Raw genomic sequence first — 8,003 nt, forward strand, 5'->3', positions numbered from 1 at the left:
CTACGCCGTCATGGATTAAAATCCTGCAGCGCACGCAAGGTCCCCCTGCTCAAGCCAGCGCATGTCCAGGCCCGTCTGAAGTTTGCCAATGACCATCTGGATGATCCAGAGGAGGAATGGGAGAAGGTCATGTGGTCTGATGAGACAAAAATAGAGCTTTTTGGTCTAAACTCCACTCGCCGTGTTTGGAGGAAGAAGAAGGATGAGTACAACCCCAAGAACACCATCCCAACCGTGAAGCATGGAGGTGGAAACATCATTCTTTGGGGATGCTTTTCTGCAAAGGGGACAGGACGACTGCACCGTATTGAGGGGAGGATGGATGGGGCCATGTATCGCGAGATCTTGGCCAACAACCTCCTTCCCTCAGTAAGAGCATTGAAGATGGGTCGTGGCTGGGTCTTCCAGCATGACAACGACCCGAAACACAGCCAGGGCAACTAAGGAGTGGCTCCGTAAGAATCATCTCAAGGTCCTGGAGTGGCCTAGCCAGTCTCCAGACCTGAACCCAATAGAACATCTTTGGAGGGAGCTGAAAGTCCGTATTGCCCAGCGACAGCCCCGAAACCTGAAGGATCTGGAGAAGGTCTGTATGGAGGAGTGGGCCAAAATCCCTGCTGCAGTGTGTGCAAACCTGGTGTCTGTACCAAATATTAAGTTCTGCTTTTCTGATGTATCAAATACTTATGTCATGCAATAAAATGCAAATTAATTACTTAAAAATCATACAATGTGATTTTCTGGATTTTTGTTTTAGATTCCGTCTCTCACAGTTGAAGTGAGAGTACTCCTGAGTGGCGCAGTGGTCTAAGGCACTGCATCGCAGTGCTAACTGTGTCACTAGAGATCCTGGTTCGAATCCAGGCTCTGTCGCAGCCGGCCGCGACCGGGAGACTCATGGGCGGCGCACAATTGGCCCAGCGTCGTCCAGGGTAGGGGAGGGAATGGCCGGCCGGGATGTAGCTCAGTTGATAGAGCATGGCGTTTGCAACGCCAGGGTTGTGGGTTCGATTCCCACGGGGGGCCAGTATAAAAAAAAATATGTATTCACTAACTGTAAGTCGCTCTGGATAAGAGCGTCTGCTAAATGACTAAAATGTAAATGTAAAAATGTAAGTGTACCTATGATAAAAATTACAGACCTCTACATGCTTTGTAAGTAGGAAAACCTGCAAAATCGGCAGTGTATCAAATACTTGTTCTCCCCACTGTATATATATAAACATGGGGGATTGGAAGTGATGCAGACAATTACATTGATGGAAGTTACAATCTATCTGCAATATTAAGCTGATCTACCCCCTTAAAAAAATATATATATAACTTGACAGTTGGCACTATGCATTGGGGCAGGTAGCGTTCTCCTGGCATCCGCCAAACCCAGATTAGTCAGTTGGATTGCTAGATGATGAAACGTGATTCATCACTCCAGAGAACGTGTTTCCACTGCTCCAGAGTCCAATGGCAGCGAAATATTGTGATGACGTTGCTTCCAGAGACAGTTTGGAACTGAGGACAGATGATTTTTACGCACTTATCTTTGACTGCAAAATTAAATAAAACGAAAACCATCATAAATTATGTTTAGTTAGAGTTTTTTTCTTCTAAACTTTAGACAAAAATCTAATGGGATTTTCGATCTTCTGAATCTGGCGGATAAATGCTGTCAGTAGATGCAGATGTTTCAAATAGGCCTAGCTTGTGCATCACTGTCACTAGCTATCACTACCCACTGGGCACAGATGTCAGTTCAACGTCTACTTTTGATTTACATTTGGTTGAGTTTTCAACTAATGTGAATTCAACGTGGAATCAACCAAAAATATCACCCTGTCATTGGATTGAAGTTAAAAGTTAGGTGAAAAAAAGACGAAATCCCCTTCAGTTGAGTACTTTTTGCAAATCCAATCAGATTTCCACTTTGATTCAACGTCTTCACTTTGAATTTTTCGGTTGAAATGACGTGGAAATAGCATTGATTCAAATAGTTTTAACCCAGTGGGCAGCTAACAGGGAAGAAATCTGAGGGCGAGCACAGAGTGTGACTGGGACAAGCTAGAACAGGTTGTGAAGTTGCTGGAGCCATTCGCAATCCACACCAACCAACTTCAAACTGACAGCCAGTCGCTGTCTGATGTGGTGCCGTGCCGTCTCAACATTGCGCAGCAGGACCCCAGGAAGATGTCAGCATGATGAATCCAGCAAGCATCTCGACCACAGTGCTTCAGAAATATAGCTTCCTCGCATCGAAGATTCTGTCTGAGGTCACTGTCCAGCCAGAGGGTCAACCTGGCAGGGCATTAAGTGCCCTGTGTGAGCTGCGGAAATACCTGGAAGAGGTAAAGGGGGGCATGTTGAGTCACCTCTCCAGTTCTGGCAGGCAAGGATGGCTGTTTATTCAAAGCTGTGCCCTGTGGCACTGGATCTGGTTTCTGCCCCTGCATCCCAAGTGTTCGTGAACAGAATATTCAAATCAAATCTAATGTTCTTTCTCACATGCGCCGAATAAAACAGGTGTAGACCTTACTGTGAAATGCTTACTTACGAGCCCTTAACCAACAATTCAGAGTTTTTAAAAAGTAAATAAGAAAAATGTGCTAAATAAACTAAAGGAAAAATAGTAACATAATAAAATAGCAATAATGAGGCTATATACAAGGGGTAAAGGTACAGAGTCAATGTGCAGGGGTACGAGTTAGTCAAGGTAATTGAGGTAATATGTAAATGTAGGTAGGGGTAAAGCGACTAGGCATAGATAGTAAACAAAGAGTAGCAGCATATGTGAAGATGTTTGTGTTGGAGTGTCTTGTTCGTTGTATTAAGGATCGGACCAAGGTGCAGCGTGGTATGCATACATGTTTAATTTATTAAATAAATATTTGACAAAATAACAAAAGCAACTGAACGTGAAGTTCTAAAGGCTAACAGCAACAAGCCTAAACTGAAACAAGATCCCACAACTAAGGTAGGCAAAATGGCTGCCTAAGTATGATCCCCAATCAGAGACAACGATCGACAGCTGCCTCTGATTGGGAACCACACCCGGCCAACATAGAAATATATAACATAGATCAACTAGCATTCACACCCTGACCAAACTAACTAGAGAAATAACAGGGCTATCAAGGTTAGGGCGTGACAGTACCCCCCAAAGGTGCGGACTCCGGCCGCAAAAACCTGACTTATTAGGGGAGAGTCCGGGTGGGCATCTAGCCTCGGTGGCGGCTCCGGACACCGTAAACTCCTCTCCTTTCCTGCCTCCCCGTAGCACATCTGGTCCGGTCTGGACCCCGGCGCGATGCTTCCCCTCTCAGTCCACGATGCACCAAGCCCTGTCTGGATCCTGGTGTGGGAGCCCTCGACCATGGAGAGGCGTTGACGTCTGGTTCCGGCTCGGCAGTCCTCCCGTGATGCACCAAGTCCTGTCTGGACCCTAGTGTGGGAGGCCCCGATCCTGGAGAGGGGTTGACGTCTGGTTCCGGCTCGGACCCCGGTGGAGCAGATGGCTCCGGCATGGAGGAAGAGTAGACGACGGACCCGGACTGGGCACCGGTGAAGTGGACTGCCCCGGATCTGGTAGGGAGCAGATAACCGGAGCAGGACTGGGCACCGGTGGAGCAGACTGCTCTGGCACTGGAGTGGAGCCGCTGACCGGAGCTGAACTGGACCCCGGTGGAGTAGACTGCTCTGGCACTGGAGTGGAGCAGCTGACCGGAGCTGGACTGTGTGTTTGGACCATGATAAGTCCTTACTGATGTGGACACCAAGGAACTTGAAGCTCTCAAACAACTCCACTACAACCCCCTCGATGTGAATGGGGGCGTGCTCTGCCCTCCTTTTCCTGTAGTCCACGATCAGCTCCTTTGTCTTGCTTACATTGAGGGAGAGGTTGTTGTCCTGGCACCACACTGACCTCTTCCCTATAGGCTGTATCATCGTCGTCTGTGATCAGGCCTACCACCGTTGTGTCGTCGACAAACTTAATGATGGTGTGGAGTCGTACGTGGCCAAGCAGTTGTGGGCGAACAGGGAGTACAGGAGGGGACTAAGCACACACCTCTGAGGGGTCCCCCCGTGTTGAGGGTCAGCGTGGTGGATGTGTTGTTGCCTACCCTCACCATCTGGGGGTGGCTTGTCAGGAAGTCCAGGATCCAGTTGCAGAGGGAGGTGTTCAGTCCCAGGGTCCTTAGTTGAGTGAAGAGCTTGGAGGGCACTATGGTGTTGAACGCTGAGCTGTAGTCAATGAACAGCATTCTCACGTAGGTGCTCCTTTTGTCCAGGTGGGGAACGGCAGTGTGGAGTGCAATAGAGATTGCGTCATCTATGGATCTGTTGGGGCGGTATGCGAATTGTAGTGGTGGATCCAGGGTTTTTGGGATGATGGTGTTGATGTGAGCAATGCAGATGTGAGTGCTATGGCGTAGTCATTTAGGTTCAGGTTACCTTCATGTTCTTGGGCACAGGGACTATGGTGGTCTGCTTGAAACATGTAGGTATTACAGACTGGGTCAGGGAGAGGTTGAAAATGTCAGTGAAGACACTTGCCAGCTGGTCAGCGCATGCTCTGAGTACGTGTCCTGGTAATCCGTCTGGCACGCGGCCTTGTGAATGTTGACCTATTTGAAGGTCTTACTTACAGTATCTCACAAAAGTGAGTACACCCCTCACATTTTTGTAAATATTTGAGTATATCTTTTCATGTGACAACACTGAAGAAATTACACTTTGCTACAATGTAAAGTAGTGAGTGTACAGCTTGTATAACAGTGTACATTTACATTACATTTACATTTACATCATTTAGCAGACGCTCTTATCCAGAGCGACTTACAAATTGGCACATTCATCTTATAGCCAGTGGGATAACCACTTTACAATATGTTTTTTTTTTTTGGGGGGGTAAGGGGGGGTTAGAAGGATTACTTTATCCTATCCCAGGTGTTCCTTAAAGAGGTGGGGTTTCAAATGTTTCCGGAAGGTGGTGAGTGACTCCGCTGTCCTGGCGTCGTGAGGGAGCTTGTTCCACCATTGGGGTGCCAGAGCAACGAACAGTTTTGACTGGGCTGAGCGGGAACTGTGCTTCAGCAGAGGTAGGGGAGCCAGCAGGCCAGAGGTGGATGAACGCAATGCCCTCGTTTGGGTGTAGGGACTGATCAGAGCCTGAAGGTACGGAGGTGCCGTCCCCCTCACAGCTCCGTAGGCAAGCACCATGGTCTTGTAGCAGATGCGAGCTTCAACTGGAAGCCAGTGTAGTGTGCGGAGGAGCGGGGTGACGTGAGAGAACTTGGGAAGGTTGAACACCAGATGGGATGCGGCATTCTGGATGAGTTGTAGGGGTTTAATGGCACAGGCAGGGAGCCCAGCCAACAGCGAGTTGCAGTAATCCAGACGGGAGATGACAAGTGCATGGATTAGGACCTGTGCCACTTCCTGTGTAAGGCAGGGTCGTACTCTCCGAATGTTGTAGAGCATGATTCTACAGGATCGGGTCACCGCCTTGATGTTAGCGGAGAACGACAGGGTGTTGTCCAGGGTCACGCTAAGGCTCTTCGCACTCTGGGAGGAGGACACAACGGAGTTGTCAACCTTGATGGCGAGATCATGGAACGGGCAGTCCTTCCCCGGGAGGAAGAGCAGCTCCGTCTTGCCAAAGTTCATCTTGAGGTGGTGATCCGTCATCCATACTGATATGTCTGCCAGACATGCAGAGATGCGATTCGCCACCTGGTTATCAGAAGGGGGAAAGGAGAAGATTAGTTGTGTGTCGTCTGCGTAGCAATGATAGGAGAGGCCATGTGAGGATATGACAGAGCCAAGTGACTTGGTGTATAGCGAGAATAGGAGAGGGCCTAGAACTGAGCCCTGGAGGACACCAGTGGTGAGAGCACGTGGTGCGGAGACAGCTTCTCGCCACGCCACTTGGTAGGAGCGACCGGTCAGGTAGGACGCAATCCAAGAGTGAGCCGCGCCGGAGATGCCCAGCTCGGAGAGGGTGGAGAGGAGGATCTGATGGTTCACAGTATCAAAGGCAGCAGACAGGTCTAGAAGGACAAGAGCAGAGGAGAGAGAGTTAGCTTTAGCAGTGCGGAGAGCCTCCGTTACACAGGGGGGGGGGATTCAGCAGGGAGGAGAAGGTGGCAAAGAGCTTCCTAGGGTTAGAGGCAGATGCTTGGAATTTAGAGTGGTAGAAAGTGGCCTTAGCAGCAGAAACAGATGAAGAAAATGTAGTGAGGAGGGAGTGAAAAGATGCCAGGTCCGCAGGGAGTCTAGTTTTCCTCCATTTCCGCTCGGCTGCCCGGAGCCCTGTTCTGTGAGCTCGCAATGGGTCATTAAGCCACGGAGCTGGAGGGGAGGACCGAGCCGGCCGGGAGGATAGGGGACATAGAGAGTCAAAGGATGCAGAAAGGGAGGAGAGGAGGGTTGAGGAGGCAGAATCAGGAGATTGGAGGGAGAAGGGTTGAGCAGAGGGAAGAGATGATAGGATGGAAGAGGAGAGAGTAGCGGGAGAGAGAGAGCGAAGGTTGCGACGGCGCATTACCATCTGAGTAGGGGCAGAGTGAGTAGTGTTGGAGGAGAGCGAGAGAGAAAAGGATACAAAGTAGTGGTCGGAGACATGGAGGGGAGTTGCAGTGAGATTAGTAGAAGAACAGCATCTAGTAAAGATGAGGTCAAGCGTATTGCCTGCCTTGTGAGTAGGCGGGGATGGTGAGAGGGTGAGGTCAAAAGAGGAGAGGAGTGGAAAGAAGGAGGCAGAGAGAAATGAGTCAAAGGTAGACGTAGGGAGGTTGAAGTCCCCCAGAACTGTGAGGGGTGAGCCATCCTCAGGAAAGGAACTTCTCAAGGCGTCAAGCTCATTGATGAACTCTCCAAGGGAACCTGGAGGGCGATAGATGACAAGGATATTAAGCTTAAATGGGCTAGTGACTGTGACAGCATGGAATTCAAATGAGGAGATAGACAGATGGGTCAGGGGGAAAAATAGAGAATGTCCATTTGGGAGAGATGAGGATTCCTGTGCCACCACCCCGCTGACCAGATGCTCTCGGGGTATGCGAGAACACATGGTCAGACGAGGAGAGAGCAGTAGGAGTAGCAGTGTTTTCAGTGGTAATCCATGTTTCCGTCAGCGCCAAGAAGTCGAGGGACTGGAGGGTAGCATAGGCTGAGATGAACTCTGCCTTGTTGGCAGCAGAACGGCAGTTCCAGAGGCTGCCTGAGACCTGGAACTCCATGTGGGTGGTGCGTGCAGGGACCACCAGGTTAGAGAGGCAGCAGCCACGCGGTGTGAGGCGTTTGTATAGCCTGTGCGGAGAGGAGAGAACAGGGATAGGCAGAGGCATAGTTGACAGGCTGCAGAAAATGGCTACAATAATGCAAAGGAGATCGGAATGAAATGAACTAAACATCTGGGAAAGGAGAGAGCGGGGCCTCCCTCACCACAACACCCAAAATATAACTCTCCCAACTTCCACCTCAGAAACTATAATTGTTGTAAACTACAGCGGTTCAATGTTTTCTAGGAATAGACTAACTTAGTTTAGGTACAGTACTCTTCCGTGAAAATCGTCCAGGGCACCTAGTCATAAGACGCCACAGCCAGCTAGCATGCCGGACTCCAACAACACGGTTTAGCACCAATACTCGGCCACAACAAACTACCAGTGTGTCAACACGCCAAGCAGATCGTTCGTGTCCGTGTCTAACGTTGTGTGTTAGTCCCGACAGCTTGAGCGAGTCCGTCGTCAACTTATTCAGCCAGTTAGTTAGCTAGAATAGTTACCATACTAGCTAGCCATTGCTTTCAGACAAAGAAGAAACCCCTCCTTTCACGGCACGAACACACAGAGAGAGTAAAACTAACGTTAACTAGTCACCCATGTCCCGAATTCATTGAACGACTCTAGCTACCAATATGTAAAAATAAAACACAAATGTAGGTTATGACTTACCCCTAGCAGCTACTGTTAGCTAGCCAAGTGCAAAGCTAGCCACTGAATTGACTC

This window comes from Coregonus clupeaformis, unplaced genomic scaffold, assembly GCF_020615455.1.
Source record: "Coregonus clupeaformis isolate EN_2021a unplaced genomic scaffold, ASM2061545v1 scaf0571, whole genome shotgun sequence".
Classification (NCBI taxonomy): domain Eukaryota; kingdom Metazoa; phylum Chordata; class Actinopteri; order Salmoniformes; family Salmonidae; genus Coregonus; species Coregonus clupeaformis.